Genomic DNA, 17812 nt, shown 5'->3' with positions numbered 1-17812 from the left:
CGGTGGTTGGGCGTAGAGCGCGCTCACTGACTACCTTACGTTCACACGTGCGCGCTCACCGACTACCTTACGTTCACACGTGCGCGCTCACTGACTACCTTAACTTTCACACGTGCGCGCTCATGGTGACGGAGCCTCTGACGCGAACTTCCCATTCCAACGCTTGTGTGCATTGGAGACAGCGGAACCTATTCTGCGGTTGTGTGGGAAAGAAAGGTAAAACTTCATCCCCAAAGCGATGACTTTTTGCAGTGCCACCCTCCAGAATCACTTCTATACACTCTTTATTTTCTGATTACTTTGATAATCTCCGATTCTCTTTCGACAGAATACTGCCCAATCTGCTGAGTGTCTTCAGCACTTGGTTTTCGTTCTTATTAATGTCCAGCGTCTCTCCCATTGTTTCTTTCTGAATCAGAAAGATGTTTCAAGCCGTAGTCCAGAAACTGAACAAAGTGTGGCGGCGTTTCACCTGAGAATGTGTTGGGATCATCTATGTATCTGGTGCTCCAGGTGTAGCCGTCTCCACCTCGGTGAGAGCTAACGCAGTTTAGGGGACTGCTTCAATGAGCAGCTTCGTTTTGTCCACCACAACAGCCAGGATTTCCTGATGGCTACCTATTTCAATTCAGTTTCTTATTCCCAAACTGACATGTTTGTCTATCGCATCCTCTGCTGCCACAATGAGGCCAAATCGATGACGGAGAAGCAACGTCTCATATTTCGTCTGGGTAATCTTTATGCGGATGGCATAAGCATTGATTTTTCTGACTTCTGGTAATCATTCTCCTGCTTGTTCTTTTTTTTTTGTTTACCCTGAATTCAGGTGGCCTACTCACCTCTTTTTCCTCTCCTGACTGCCCATCACCTTCAGATTGCCCACCTCCTTCCCTTTATTCTATGGTCTACAATCCAATTCTACAGCCCTTTACCTCTTCCACCTATCACTTCCCAGCTTCTCATCATCCCCTCACTGCCACCCATCACCTGGTCTCACCTGCTCCTGCCTCCTTGTATTCTTCCCACACCCCACACTTTCTAATTTTCGTTTCTGTCCCTTTCTTTCCAGTCCAGATGAAGGGTCTTAGCCCAAAACATTGACTGCTTATTTCCCTCTATAGAAACTGTTTGATCTGCTGAGTTTTGCTCAAGATTTCCAGAATTCGGAGAATTGCTTGTACTTCATGTTAGCTCTTTTCTGTTTCAGATATCTTTAGAAATGTTTATCATCTCATGAACACAGCATGATAAATGACCCCTGCTGACTTCATGCTAAACCTGCATTAATCCCATTTTATTCTCTCTTCCTTCCCATCAACTCCCCACAGATTTGACCAATCACTTAACACCTACACTAGGAACAACTTACAGTGATAAATTAACCTACCGATTTGCAAGCCTTTGGGATATCAGAGCAAACCAGCACACCTGAAGGAAACTTGTACAGTCACATGTAGCACTGGGGTCCAGATTGCACCTGGATCACTGGAGCTATAAGGCAATCACTGGGCTAACCATCTCATTAACATTTCGAGCTAACTTTATTTTGTTTTCCTCCTGAATAAAATTTGCATGCCCTTTCACACACATATGAAATGCCATAAAAATTAAGTAGTGCAAAATGAGAGCAAAAATAGGGAGGTAGTGTTCGTGAGTTGGTCTATTGTTCAGAAACCTGAAGACAGGGGAAGAAGCTGTTTCTGAAATGTTGATTGTGTGTCTTCAGGCTCTGATGCTTCCCCTTTGATGATAGTAATAGGAAAAGATTATGTCCTGGGTGATGGGATCCTTAATAATGGATGCCACTTTTTTAAGGCATCAGCTTTTGAAGATGTTCTCAGTGCTGGTACCCATGATGGAGCTGGCAGAGTTTGCAGCCTGCAGCAGTTTTTTCTGATTCTGCATAGTGGCCCACTCCACACCAGACAGCAATGCATCCAATTAGAATGATCTCCATTGTTAGGTCTGCAGACATTTGATAGAGTCTTTGATGATATACCAAATCTCGTCAAACTCTTAATGAAATATAGATGCTGATGTGCCTTCTTCATAATTATATCAATGTGTTGGGCCCAGGATGGATATTCAGAGATGTTAGTACCTGGGGAGCTCAAACTGCTCACCCTTTCCATTGCTGATCCCTTGTTGATGGCTGGTGTGTGTTCCCTCACCTTACCTCTTTCCGAATCCCTTCTGTATAGCAGCACATATATACAGGTATACTGACCTGTATGAGGTTCCAAAAGTTCAAAGTAAAATTTATTGCCAGAGTACATGCATGTCACCACATACAACCCTGAGATTCTTTTTCTGTGTGTACACTTAACAAATCTATAGAACAGTAACTGTAAACAGGATCAATGAACAACAAACTGTGCAAATGCAAATATAAGTAATTAGCAATAAATAAGGAGTGTATGAAATAACAAGATAAAGAGACCTTAAAGTGAGACCATTGGTTGTGGGAACACCAGAAATAGAATGAGTGTAGTTATCCTCTTTTGTTCAGGAGTCTGATGGTTGAGGAGTAGTAACTGTTCTTGAACCTGCTGGTCTGAGTCCTGAGGCTCTTGTACCTTCCACCCGATGGCAGCAGCAAGAAAAGAGCATGGCCTGGGCAGTGAGGATCTTTCATGATGGATGCTGCTTTTCTATGGTAACTTTTTATGGAGATGTGCTCAATGGTTGGGAGGGCTTTACCCATGACGTAACTGGGCCGAGTCGACTACCCTATTGGTATTGGTGTTCCTATATCAGGCTGTAATGCAGCATACTTTCCAGCACACATCTATAGAAGTTTGCCAAGGTTTTTGATGATTTCTCGAATCTCTGCAGACTCCTGAGGAAACAGACGCTCTATCATGCTTTCTCTGCAATTATGATGGGTTCAGGACAGGTCCTAAGAGATAGTGACACCCAGGAACTTACAGTTACTCTTTCTCTCCACTTCTGATCCTCGTATTATTACTGGTTCATGGAGAGGTTTCTCTCTCCTGAAGTCTACAATCAGCTCCTTGATCTTATTGACTTTGAGTGAGAAGTTGTTATTACACCACTCAGCCAAATTTTCAGTCTCCTTCCTGGAGCAGGGTGTAGCGATTCAGATTTCTGGATCATTGGGACCTCTTTTAGGGCATGAGTGACCTGTACAAAAAGGACGGGTTGCACTTGTATCCCAGGGACCAATGTCCTGGTGGGTAGGTTTGCTAAGGCTATTGGGAGAGTTTAAACTAGGATTGCTGGGGGGGGGGGGGGGTGGGGTGGTGGGAACCAAATTGAAGAGACGGAGGAAGAGATGGTTGACTCATAAATAGAGAAAGCTTGGAGGCAGTACGAGAGGGAGGATAGGCAGATGATAGAGAAGGGATGTGCTCAGACCGATGATCTGAGATGTGTCCATTTTAATGCAAGGAGTATTATGAACAAAGCGGATGAGCTTAGAGCATGGATCAGTACTTGGAGCAATGATGTTGTGGCCATTACAGAGACTTGGATGGCTAGGCACAGGAATGGTTACTTTGAGTGCCAGGCTTTAGATGTTTCAGAAAGGACAGGGAGGGAGGCAAAAGAGGTGGGGGCATGGCACCGTTAATCAGAGATAGTGTCACGGCTGCAGAAATGAGGAAGACATGGAGAGATTTTCTACAGAGTCTCTGTGGGTAGAAGTTAGGAACAGGAAGGGGTGAATAACTCTGCTTGGTGTTTTTTATAGACCACCCAATAGCAACAGGGAGCAGATATGGAGACAGATACTGGAAAAGTGTAATAATACCAGGGTTGGCATGGTGGGAGATTTTAATTTCCCAAATATTGATTGGCATGTCCCTAGAGTGAGGGGTTTAGTTGGGGTGGAGTTTGTTAGGTGAGTTCAAGAAGGTTTCTTGACACAATATGTAGATAAGCCTACAAGAGGAGAGGCTGTACTTGATCTTGTATTGAGAAATGAACCTGATCAGGTGTCAGATCTCTCAGTGGGAGAGCATGTTGGAGATAGTGATCACAATTCTATCTCCTTTACCATAGCATTGGAGAGGGATAGGAACAGACAAGTTAGAAAGCATTTAATTGGATTAAGGGGAAATAGGCTATCAGGCAGGAACTTGGAAGCATAAATTGGGAACAGATGTTCTCAGGGAAACGTACAGAAGAAATGTGGCACATGTTCAGGGGATATTTGCGTGGAGTTCTGCATAGGTACATTCCAATGAGACAGGGAAAGGATGGTAGGGTACAGGAACTGTGCTGTACAAAGGCTGTTGTAAATCTAGTCAAGAGGAAAAGAAGAGCTTACGAAAGGTTTAAAAAGCTAGGTAATGATAGAGAGCTAGAAGATTATAAGACTAGCAGGAAGGAGATCAAGAAAGAAATTAGAAGAGCCAGAAGGGGCCATGAGAGGAACTTGGCGGACAGCATTAAGGAAAACCCCAAGGCATTTTACAGGTATGTTAAGAGCAAGAGGACACAAAGTTTGGAGGTGTTGTGGATAGTGTGGAGGGCTGTCAGAGGTTACAGTGGGACAGTGATGGGATGCAAAAGTGGGCTGAGAAGTGGCAGATGAAGTTCAACACAGATAAGTGTGAGATGGTTCATTTTGTTAGTTCAAATATGATGATAGAATATAGTATTAATAGTAAGACTCTTGGCAGTGTGGAGGATCAGAGGGATCTGGGGGCCTGAGTCCATAAGACAATCAAAGCTGCTGCACAGGTTGACTCTGGTTAGGAAAGCATACAGTGCATTGGCCTTCATCAATCATGGGATTGAGTTTAAGAGCCGAGAGGTAATGTTGCAGCTATATAGGACCCTGTTCAGACCCCATTTGGAGTACTCTGCTCAGTTCTGATTGCCTCACTATAGGAAGTATATGGAAACCATAGAAAGGGTGCAGAGGAGATTTTTACAAGGATGTTGCCTGGATTGGGGAGCATGCCTTATGAGAATAGGTTGAGTGAACTCAGCCTTTTCTCCTTCGGAGTGAAGGAGGATGAGAGGTGACCTGATAAAGGTGTACAAGATGATGAGAGGCATTGATCGTGTGGATAGTCAGAGGCTTTTTCCCAGGGATGAAATGGTTGCCACAAGAGGACACAGTTTTAAGGTGCTTGGGAGTAGGTACAGAGGAGATGTCAGGAGTAAGTTTTTTTACACAGAGAGTGGTGAGTGTGTGGATTGGGCTGCCGGTGACGGTGGTAGAGGGGGATATGATAGGATCTGTTAAGAGACTCCTGGATGGGTACATGGAGCTTAGAAAAATAGAGGGCTATGGGTAACCCTAGGTAATTTCTCAGGTAAGAACATGTTCGGCACAGCTTCATGGGCTGAAGGGCCTGTATCGTGCTGTAGGGTTTCTATGTTTTTATGTTTCTAACATCAGCCTCTCAAAACATTTCATCACTGTGGAGGTAAGTTGCACTGGGCAATAGTCATTGAGGCAGGTTACTGTGGTCTTCTTGGGCATTGATTGAAACCTGCTTAAAGCAAGTGGGTACCTCACACTGCCGGAGCAAGAACTTGAAGATATCCGTGAACACACTAGTGGTTGGTCAGCACAGACCAGATGCTTTCCTTGGATTCAGTCTCTTGAAGGCAGCCTGTACCTCGTCTTCAGATACTGAGACCGAAAGATTGTCTGGAGGCACGGGGATGTGTGATGGTTCCTCCTTTTTCTGATGATGGTCAAAGACAGCATAGAAGGCATTGAGCTCATCTGGAAGGAAATGTTGCAACACACTGTTAGGAAGTAGCACTGAATATTACACCAAAGAAATAGGATTGAAGATTAGGGCAGACTCAGATGGATAAGAAAAAATAAACTTTTCTTATGTAAGAAATAAAAAGACTCTTATTCGTAGAACAGTATCTCTTGTTATTTTTTTCAATGGAATGCATGTATTTTAACTTCACACAAATTTCATGACATGCTGGATGACATTAAACCTGATTCTGATCCACAAATTCAATGCTGATTTAGGAGCTGGCTTTCCTGTCAGTGCTGCCCTCCAGTGTTCGCTTGGTGGGAGATAATTTGGATTGTGTATGTGTGTGCATTTGTCTGCGGGGAACTGCTTGCTCTTGTCAATAACACTTATCTACCTTCAGTTTACAGGACATGTCACTCAGGGACTTGGGCTATATATTTTTATGTGACTGTATGTTTACTGCTCTTATATGTGCTATGTGTGCTTTGTGTTGTGTATAATTGAAGGTACTGTATTTTGACCTTGACCTGCTTTTTGCAGATGATGCGGAGGTGCTCAATAAAGAGGAATACTATTTCGTTTGGCTGTATTCATGGGTATTCATGTATCGTTGAATGATAGTTAAACTTGAACATGAACTTGAAGAATTACAAACTCGTAATTAAATATTAGGCCTGCCTATCAAATCTATGTATAAGGAGATTGTAATTATACTATTGCCTGCAGAACATTTTATATGTGTCATACCTTGATGTTTCTTTACTGATTATATAATAATATATTTTCACAATTACCACCAATTGAGAGTTTGCTTGAACACTCACATCTACAAAGAAGAAAGCCTAATAATAAACACAAGAGATTCTAGATGCTGGAAATCCATACAAACACACACAAAATGCTGCAGGAACTTGGCAGATTAGGTGCATCTATGGTAATGAAAAGAATAGGACATATCAAGTGTGACAGTGGGAAAGTGTGTATGGAACCAGAGGAAATAGCAGAAGTACTTAATGAATACTTTACTTCAGTACTCACTATGGAAAAGGATCTTAGTGACTGTTGTGATGACTTGCAGCAGACTGAAAAGCTTGAGCATGTAGATATTAGGAAAGAGGTTGTGCTGGGGCTTTTGGAAAGCGTCAAGTTGATTAAGTCGCCGGGACCAGACGAAATGTACCCCAGGCTACTGTGGGAGCTGAGGGAGGAGATTGCTGAGCCTCTGGCGATGATCTTTGCATCATCAATGGGGACTGTAGAGGTTCTGGAGGATTGGAGGGTTTATTCAAGAAAGGGAGTGGAGATAGCCTGGGAAATTATAGACCAGTGAGTCTTACCTCAGTGGTCGGTAAGTTGATGGAGAAGATCCTGAGAGGCAGGTTTTATGAACATTTAGAGGTTTAATATGATTAAGAGTAGTCAGCATGGCTTTGTCAAGGCCAGGCCGTGCCTTACGAGCCTGATTGAATTTTTTGAGGATTTGACTAAACACATTGATGAAGAAAGAGCAGTAGATGTAGTGTATATGGATTTCAGCAAGGCATTTGATAAGGTACCCCATGCAAGGCTTATTATGAAAGTAAGGAGGCATGGGATCCGGGGGACATTGCTTTGTAGATCCAGAACTGGCTTGCCCACAGAAGGCAAAGAGCAGTTGCAGACGGGTCATATTCTGCATGGAGGTCGGTGACCAGTGGTGTGCCTCAGGGATCTGTTTTTGGACCCGTACTCTTAATGATTTTTATAAATGACCTGGATGAGAAAGTGGAGGGATGGGTTAGTAAGTTTGCTGATGACACAAAGGTTGGAGGTATTGTGGATAAGTGTGGAGGGCTGTCAGAGGTTACAGTGAGACATTGATAGGATGCAAAATTGGGCTGAGAAGTGGCAGATGGAGTTCAACCCAGGTAAGAGTGAAGTGGTTCATTTTGGTAGACATCTTTGGTATCTAAGATGGAAGAGAGGCATTGATCGTGTGGATAGTCAGAGGCTTTTTCCCAGGGCTGAAGTGGTTGCCACAAGAGGACACAGGTTTAAGGTGCTGGGGAGTAGGTACGGAGGAGATGTCGGGTAAGTTTTTTACTCAGAGAGTGGTGAGTGCGTGGAATGGGCTGCCGGCAACAGTGGTAGAGGCGGATACGATAGGGTCTTTTAAGAGGCTTTTAGATAGGTACATGGAACTAAGTAAAATAGAGGGCTATAGGTAAGCCTAGTAATTTCTGAGTTAGGGACATGTTCGGCATAACTTTGTGGGCCGAGGGGCCTGTATTGTGCTGTAGGTTTTCTATGTTTCTTTTCTTTGAAAAAGGAGGACATCTCTGGGAACAGATACAGTGGAACAAAGAACCTGAGAAAAGGAAATGGCATTCTTACAGGAGACAGGGTGGGAAGAAATGTAGTCAAGGTAGCCTTGGGAGCTGCTAGGTTTATAAAACACATTGGTAGACAGTCTCCAGAGGTAGAGACAGAGAGATCTGGAAAAAAGTGGCATAATTGGACCAGGTGAATTTTAGGGTGGGGTGGAAGTTGGAGGCAAAGTTGATAAAATTGTCAAGCTCAGCATGGGTGCATGAAGAAGCACCAATGGAGTTGTCAATGTAGAGCAGTAAGAGTTGGAAAGCATTACCAAGGGAGGCTTGGAACATTGATGGCTCGTAGCCATTGAAAAGGAAGGGCAACCTAATAGATTTTGTTGAATTTCAAAACTGGAAAAAGTCTTCCCTAAATTTGTGTCATGGTTAATGCTCTTTACTTAAAATGTTCTTGCCATTAGCAAACATGAGGAAAGGGTGTAGGTAGCGACGTTCAAAGACTTGCAGATTAGACTTAACACTTGGAGATATAAAATCTGAAATCTGGAGCAACAAACAAAATGCACCCAGGAGTTCCTCCATGATCTGTTACTAGAGTCAACGCATGATAGAAACCAACGTACCTCAGAGTTAAAATAGAGACACCGGAATTTGGAGTGAAAAAATAAAAGTAAACTGCTGGAGGAACTCAGCAGGTCAGGTCAGGTAGAGGGAAATGGACAGGTGGAGTTTTGGAATGAGACACTTAACCTGGATAGCACCCGAGGAGTTAAGAGGCAGGCAATGTTGAATATTATGATGGGAGTCTCAAACACACAATGCTCACAGTCAAATCCACATTCCTCACTTCATGCTAAATATGGATAGTTATGATGTAAAATGATTGACACACTTATTTCCAGTGTGTACCACCTGATAAAAAAGTAACTTTTATAAGCAAGATGTTTCTGTTAGGGGTGTGGGGGGGGGGGGTGGTTGCCATGCTAATTACGTGAAATATTTTTAAATGGGATGGAGGTGCACAGAGACTCCATTTCATAATTGAAAGGTGGCAGAACATTTTGTAGTGTAAACATTGAAGAGCATAGTGATAAACATTAAGATATAGACAAGCTGGTGGACATGGTGGACACTTATGGGGTGACGATGGGGGTGAAACTTTGCAGGAGTTGCCAGGCAGTGATGAACTCAATATAAAACTGCGTTAGGGACTCCAGCTCCAGATTTTTCCTCAGGGTTTACAATCGAAGCCTTCTCCATGAATGGGTATAGCTGCAAGGCGGCGGAGGTGCAAGATCAGAGATTTCCTTCTCTGAGATGAGGTGTCAACCATTGCTGACAAGCCCCATCTGCCCGAAGTGACTGGTTTTAAGACCCTGCTAGACTTCCTTCGCCTCTTCTGTCAGTAGAACTGGTTTTGCCAGGCTTAGGAGCTAAGACACATGTGAAGGCCAGCAGTTGGACTTGGTTGTCAAATGCTATTTGAGTGGCACATCATTGGGAACATTTAGTAGGCAGTGAGAGCTTATTTCCACCACCACCCCAGGCTAAAAAAATCTTAAGGAACTTTTATTTCTATAAAACACTAGTTGATCTACAGTAAGTTTTGACAACCACATTGTAGGAAGGATATGGATGTTTCAGTGAGGGCAATTATAATTGAATGAATAGATTGAACAAGCTTGGATTGGTCTAAGAGGTTGAGAGGACATTGGATAGAAGTATTCCAACATCATTCTCTTGACAAAATAAATAAAGGTTGTGTCTGCTGGAGGAAGATTTGTAAAACCACAGATATAATATAAGCCAAAGACCAAGGAGTGATACAGAAAAAAATCTGGAAAATTCATTACCAGGTATTTCAAAGTTAAAAGTAAATTATTATCAAAGTGCATATGCATATAAGTCACCATATACAACCCTGAGATTCATTTTCTTGCAGGCAAACACAGTAACCCCAAGAAAGACTGCACCCAAATGGATGGACGAACAACCAATGTGCAAAAGACAACAAAATGTGCAAGTACAAAAGAAAAAAAGTGGTAACTATCTAGAACGTGAGATGAAGAGTCCTTGAAAGTGAGTCTATAGGTTATGGAAACAGTCAGTGATGGGGAGAGTAAAGTTATCCTCTCTGGCTCAGGAGCCTGATGGTTGAAGGGTTATAATTATTCCTGAGCCTGGTGGTGGGTCCTGAAGCTCCAGTGCCACCTTCCTACTGACAGTGTTAATGGCCTGGATGATGGGGGTCCTTGATAATCGATGCTGCTTTCCTGCGACTCAGCTCCATGTAGATAAGCTCAGTGGTGGGGAAGGATTTATCTGTTATGGAATGGGCCATGTGCATTACATTTTGTAGTATTTTTCTTTCAAGAGCATATTCAATACCAGTTTTGCAAATTAAATTGTTATAATCAAGAGGGCTTATAACACTTCCTGTGTTCTGTGAAATGAAAGCATAGCCGACTACACCCATGATAATACACTGACTCCCTGAGCATTAGGCTATTTATCTTTATTTCTTATTGCACATTTAGATCAGTGAGGATGTCAGACAGGATAGTGGCGTGCTCATCTTGTGGGATGTGCGACCTCCAGTGTCTCTGACAACTATACCTACAAGCACTGCGTCTGATTGCAGCTTGCAATAGACCATGTTAAGGAGTTGGATCTGGATCTGAATGAACTCCGGATCACTCAGAAGGTTGAGGGGTTGATAGTCAGGACATAGAGTAAGTTTAGCGCCATCTAACTGAGTTCAAGTGACCCTATCTCTCCCTCTCGCTTGCTACTCCTGGTCAAAGCTGTCTGCTTGTGTTTCCTCCCTCTCCTTCTGAAGGAAGTTCCCTGCATTTGAGTGGTTCCCCCCTCTCTCTCCCCCTCACTCTGGGAGTGAGTGCGGAGTTTTGGGTCTTATGCAACGTTCAGTTGACACGATTTGTGGATTGAACTCTGTAATTCATATTATGATGTGTCTCTGGGTTTTTGTGACTCCTTTTTTGTTGATACTTTGTATGATTTTTAATCAGGGTAGACTAGATCTGTGGCCTGAATTAACAAGTTTGAACTGAACTGAGATAAACTGAATATGCCTGCACTCTCATTTAGAGTAGAATGTTTTCTCTCTCACTGCAATGTGAATACACTAGTTACAGCAATCTCCCATGGGTGGGCTTTTATTTAATCGATATGTAGTTGTGAAGACTCAACAAATTGATGACAAATATAGACCTGAATGTCAGAAAATATCACAAGCTGCACTGATAGTTAACAGGACAATTACAGGACAAAGCTGCAAGAAGAGAAAGTTAAACAGTACAGTGTAGGCCGTCATGGATTCTAACAAAGGGATGCATGAATAACTGCATAGTACACAGTGAAAGACACAGCAAGCAAAGTTGACTTCATTTAGGAAAGTTGATGAATTTGACAGCATTAATGTAGGCTGGGAGTTGTATATTGAGAGGGTTGAACTGTATTGTAAGGTGAATGATGTGGATGAGCAAAAGAAAGCCCCCACACTTCTTAGCTTAATGGGTGCTAGAACGTACAGTCTCTTATGCAACCTAGTAACTCCTGAAAAGCCAGCAAGCAAAACGTTTGATGAAATTGTTGCAATGTTACAGAATCACTTGAACCCTAAACTGCTAGTAATAGCTGAGGTTTAGATTTTACAAAAGGAACCAGTCAAAGGATGAAAGCATTTCTGAATACATTGCAGAAGTGCACAAACTTTCCCATTGCTGTGACTTTAGAGATGGCCTTTCTGGTGCACTAAGGGACATGCTTGTATGCGGCATGCTTAGTCAAAGCACTCAAAAGAGGCTACTTGTCAGAAAGAGACCTAACCTTAGAATGGGCATTGACCATTGCAATATCGTTAGAGACTGCAGCAAAGATGCAGCAGAACTACAGAAAGGAAGGTTAGAATATGAAAGGCACAAAATGTCCCTGAATGGTGCAAAAAGTCAAAAATGTTATCAATATGGCAAATGACTTGGTTCAAATAAAATGTTTGCAAAAAGTGTCACAGATCAGGTCACATAGAGAGAGTGTGCAAGTCAGACAAAAAGCACAATCAAAGAGAAAAACCACACTGAGTAACAGGTTTCAAACACAAAACTAAGCAAATGCATAAAGTGACCAAATGTAAAACAGAATCAGACAACATAGAGTCTGACAATGGTGAGCTGTCATGCCTAGAACCGCGTATATTACTGAAGCAGATCACAAAATCATCTGGTGTGAATTGTGTAAAACTGAAAATGCAGCTGGATACAAGGTCAGCTTTGTCTATAATTTCAGAAGCTGACTACAACAGACTGTTTTCTAAGCTACCATTAGAGAAGACCTCAGTGATAAAGACCTACGCTGGTGAGAAAATGTCTCCCAAAGGCAGAGTGAAAGTGAACGTGATCAATGGAGGCCAAACACAGCAGTTGGAGTTTTATGTATTGTAAAGTGGCAGGCCAGCACTTTTTGAATGCGAATGGTTGAGAAAAGTCCAATTGGACTGGCACGCACTCAAATCTCTCAATGTGTCATCATCTGGTGAACGCCACCCAAATGGTAACACTAACCAGAGACTGTCATAGCTACTTAATGCAAATGAAAAGGTGTTTGAGAAGGGGCTTGGTAAACTCAAAGGCATGAAGGCCAGAATTGGATGTCATCATGACTGGCAAGAATGAAGTAGAACATCTTCAGAACCTTGGTAAAGTGCTAAGTGAATATGGTCTGCTCGCAAAGAGAGAAATGTGAGTTTTTCAAGAATGAAATCTCATATTGTGGACATGTCATTGGCAAAGATGGTTAACATGAGTCACAAGAGAAGATTGAAGCAGCGCTACAGGCATCCAAATGGGAAAATGTGTTACAGTTCAGGTCATACTTGGGTTTCTCCCAAATAATGTTAGTGCTGCACCCATTGGAACGCACTGTTGCAGACAGGAGCAAAGTAGGAATGGTCAGAAAGATGTGAAAAGAGCATTCAAGAATACAAAAACTCTAATAAAATCAGATGATCTGTTCACCCATTATGACCCATTGCTGCCCATCTGACTGGCTGCAATGCATTCCCTTATTGGAACCATTTTGTCACACTCTGTGGCAGATGGATCTGAACATCTGATTGCATCAAGAGTACTGATGAGTGCAGAACACAACAACGCATAGATCGACCGAGAGGCCCTTAGTCTACTATGGGGAATAAAGAAGTTTTACAAAAGTTTACGCTAGTGACAGATCATCAGCCCTGTATGTCCATTTCAATCCCAGGAGTGGAATTTCAGTGGTGTCTGCCACCCTGTTACAATGTTAGGCACTGTTCCAAAGAGCACTTTCTTATGACATAGAGTTCAAGGATACCAAACAACACAGTAATGTTGATGGTTTGTCACGTCTTCTACTGTTGGCAACCAAAGAAGAAGAGGCTTTATAATGTGAGCCAGCAGAGATGTTCCACACAACATTGATGGAACAGCTGCTGGTAAAAAATTCTGAAATGCAAAGTGAAACAAGGAATGACCCGGTATTGTCAAAAGTCTATGATGTCATCATGCAAGGATTGTCAGCTCATGGTAACCCTTTGTTTCCAGAATTCCCTGTGAGACGAGACCAAATATCTGTGTCAAAGAACACTGATGAGTGGATCTCATGTTGTGGTTCCCCCTAAACTGCACACCAGAGTGTTAGAGAATCTGCATGAAGGACACCTGAGTACAGTCAAGATGAAGAGTCTTGCCTGAACCTCCGTGTGGTGGCCTGTAATAGATATACAGATTGAAGACTTGGCCAACAGCTGTTTGGGATGCCAAAAAGTTCAAAATGCACCCCAAAGGCATCGTTACACCAATAGGCATGACCATTGTCATTATTGCATTGACTTTGCTAGGCCATTCACGGCTCCATTTTTTGATTGTGTGGATACTCATTCGAAGCGGCTGGAAGTCATCCCAATGAAGTCAACCACCTCTGCTCTGCGGTCTACACCAGAAACTGCTTACCAGAACAAATTGTGAATGACAACGGACCACAATACACTTCAGAAGAATTCGGACTATTCTTGAAAAAAAAGGCATCAGACTTTTCAAGTCAGCTCCTCACCACCAGCATCAAATGGGTTAGCTGAAAGGTTTATTCATATCTTCAAGAAGTCCATTAAAGCAATGGACAAGAAGGACATTTCTGTACAGCACAAGGTGGACAATCTCCTTTTTGTGTATTGGAACTCTGTTCATGCGACGACAAATCAAGCACCTGCAATGCTGTTCATGAGCAGGAATCTGAAATCTTGCATAGACCTCCTGAAGGAAGTGCAGAATAAACAGATCAACCAATTGCCAATTGAATCAGCAAGGAGCTTTAAGGTTGACATGAAGTCCTAGCACATGATTACCAAGAAAACATGTGGACCCTTGGTAAGATAGCTACAAGAACTGAACCACTGATGTGCATAGTGGATGTTGGAGATCATACATGGAGGTGTCATGTGGACCAGATGCTGGATGATCAACTGAAAAACACAGCTGAGTTGATTGCATCCAACAAGATGGACACATTGCAATCACCGGACTTACCTGATCACATAACTGACAACAATGTGACACCGGAAACGAAGAACGTTGTCTTAGACAAGACACCTACCAAACCTGATGCCACTTCACAGTTCCAGAAGCGCTATCCTGAAAGAAACAGAGTGCCACCCAAAACACTGAACCTTTAGTGAAGTTAGTTATGGACTGTGATTGTGAAAGTATGTTTATTTGATTACAGTTTGTTTGCACGTGCATTGTTTTCTGCCTTTCGATCCCCCTCCCAATGTGAATACACCCGTTAAAGCCACCTCCCATGTGCGTGCTTATATTTAATTGATATGTAGTTGCAAAGACACAACACTTCCCTATACATACACACTCTTTCTCTACTATGATGGCAATATAAAATGTTAATCTGCCCGTATACCACCACAAAACTTTCCCTTTATTGGCAAGATGCAGTGAATTATAATATGCCGCTGTAGCAGACTAAACATAAAGCATACAGTACAGTCCAGACCCTTTGGCCCAGATGTTTTGCTGACTCTAACCTGCTGGAATCAAATTTTTTTTCCTATTACAAGATATCTAAGTTTTTTCTGAGTTCAAATTATGTGCAAAATTAAATTAACTAATTACAATAGCCAAACTATTTGTTAGAATGGTTTTGATTTTGAGACCAGGCAGAAAAGCTAATACTGTCAAGCCGCATTTGAAAGCCATTTGAGACACATAAATGTTCTTGCATACTTATTGTATGATCAAACTAACCCTTCCCTCCTACACCTCCCATAACCCTCCATTTTTCTTCTATCCAAGTGCCTATTTAAAAGTCTTTTAAATGTCCTTAAAAAGATGTGATCCCTTTTTTTAATCCAACTTGAGATACTAATGAAGGACTGAAATAAAAAGATTACTGAAGAAACTTTTGACAGGACAATTATTACAAGTTAAGTATACTGGAATCATAACATGGCGAATCAAAGCTCAAAAATCTGATTTGAATTTGTAGTCATACTCTGCAAGTTGAAATTTGATGGAAAGATGTTTATGCCGCTTAATATATATAAAAAAATACATCTGGAACAGTACATGATTGGGAAATCCCAGTAGAGTTGGGCTTTTAGAAATTGAACTAGAAAATTTGTTTAAATGCATAGTGAAACTTATTTCCATCATAAAGGGAATACGTGAGGGAGCATGGTTATTAAAGTAGATTAAAATCTAGTTACCCTAGAAACAGAACCTTTTCTTTTGATGTGCAATCACATTCTATGATAAATAAACTTTTTTGGAAGGGTAGGGAAAGGATCACCAACAAAAAATTACCTGGGCATTTCGAGAGACAGTTTGACATTCTACATGGATTGGTACTCACTCAGAAAGTTGGTGTAACATCTTGAGTGTAGTTGGTTCAAATTTCATTTCGTATAATTCTGGTGTGACATGGCCCTCTTGGCTATAACCTGCTGGAATCAAATTTTTTTTCCTATTACAAGATATCTTTTTCTGAGTTCAAATTATGTGCAAAATTAAATTAACTAATTACAATAGCCAAACTATTTGTTAGAATGTTTTTGATTTTGAGACCAGGCAGAAAAGCTAATACTGTCAAGCCGCATTTGAAAGCCATTTGAGACACATAAATGTTTTTGCAATAACAATATGAAGATGCTTGAATTCACAGCTTGGTTATAATTTGATTCAGCAATAGTTTGTTTTTTAAGGATACAAAAATATATCAAATACTTTGAACCCATTTCATCAAAATAATGCTCTACCTGTATTAAATACATGCACCAGGATAATACCTGTCAGCTTAACTATTATGCTTTAATACTACATTGCATTATAGCATTATCAGAAAGACAATAACACACCCTGAGGTCATTGAAGTGCTGTAGAATGAGTTACGTGCTGTTTTATATTAGTAATTTACACTGTAAATTTAGTCATTTCACAAAGACCTAAGATAAATGACTTCTGATAAAAGCAAGAATTAATGAAGTTTATGATGTTATTATGGTTTCTATGCACAAATTTCACAAGGTTCTTCTCTGATTTCACTATTGGAAATAGCAATGAACTATTTATAACATTGGACATTTAGCAGAATGCAGTTGAAAATTCTTTAACATTTTCATTACTTATAGTCAAACTTGTTTTAATTAATTTATGTCAAATAATTAACTATTCATATTACTTAGAAATAATGTGAAAACTGGTATAAAGTGTTGAACTATTTTTATTCATAAGGATCTGAAATGGGATTTTTATTTTGCTGATGCATATTTTGAAAATGTGAACTTCAACTAGATTCAAGATTTAATAATTGCACCTTCTGAGCCCTTCTTGCATCTTTTTATGGATGGATCTAATTTCCACAGGCAATATGTTTCACTGCATGTTTTGACTTTAATACACCCGTCATTCATTTTTAACTTGATTTGTAGGAATTGATTTAAATTTGTTCCCCCACATATTTATGTTATTTATAAATGACCACAGCTTTACAGTCCAGATTTTGTGGTGTCCTGCTTGTTTGTGACTAAAATCTTATATCAGCAGTGGAGTTTAAAAGTAAATTGAAATAAAAAGGAGCTTAAACAAGGCTGATTGATACAGCTTATCTCATGGAAGAAACTTATCTATTTTTTCAGACCATAACAGAAATTGTGTGTCTTTCACCAGCATGCTCCCATTTTGCAAAACATCAGATGTTTCAAGAGAGTTATTAAAAAATATATATTTCCATCTGCTTATCTTGACAGAAGTCCTGCAGGAATGGGTTATAATATATAGAAATAGGAGGTTCTTCATTGCAGTGTCACTCACATTGTCAATATTCAAATTCTAATGATAAGGAAGGGTTGCTAGGATGAGGATGGTTGCAAAATTATTTCAACCCTGATTGTATTGTGACTAATTTTAACACATTGATTTTGGAAGACCTGTTCCTGGATCAAGGATACCAGTGGGGTGTCAAGCATGACCCTCCACAAGCATGGACCCATTTGCTCTGCTGCCAAGGTCTATTCGTGGAATGTGCAGTGGCATTGGCAAGATTTTTCAGCAAACAAATCCTTGGAGAGAGCAGAGAATTCAAAGAGATGTGCAAAGGATGCCATATTGTATCCTTACTGAGCAATATGTGCTTCCCGAGAAGCAGATCAACTTGCTGCCAAGAAAACTATGGCCACCAGAAGTGAGAGGAGCATAGAAAGGGTTTTCTGTTTCACAAGTCAGATCTACTTCTCTTCAAAAA

General features: G+C 41.1%; 1 long non-coding RNA gene across 1 annotated transcript; it reads left to right on the top strand.

The window, feature by feature from the left end:
- The first annotated feature begins 137 nt into the window (after positions 1-137).
- Positions 138-17107, top strand: LOC132396844 (uncharacterized). The gene is made up of 3 exons (XR_009513150.1): positions 138-216; positions 9954-10053; positions 12317-17107. It is a non-coding gene; the product is annotated as an uncharacterized LOC132396844 (long non-coding RNA).
- Positions 17108-17812: the final 705 nt, after the last annotated feature.

This window comes from Hypanus sabinus, chromosome 7 (assembly GCF_030144855.1).
Source record: "Hypanus sabinus isolate sHypSab1 chromosome 7, sHypSab1.hap1, whole genome shotgun sequence".
NCBI lineage: Eukaryota > Metazoa > Chordata > Chondrichthyes > Myliobatiformes > Dasyatidae > Hypanus > Hypanus sabinus.
The sequence above is the reverse complement of the archived record's forward strand: the minus strand, read 5'-3'. Positions and strand labels throughout refer to the sequence as shown.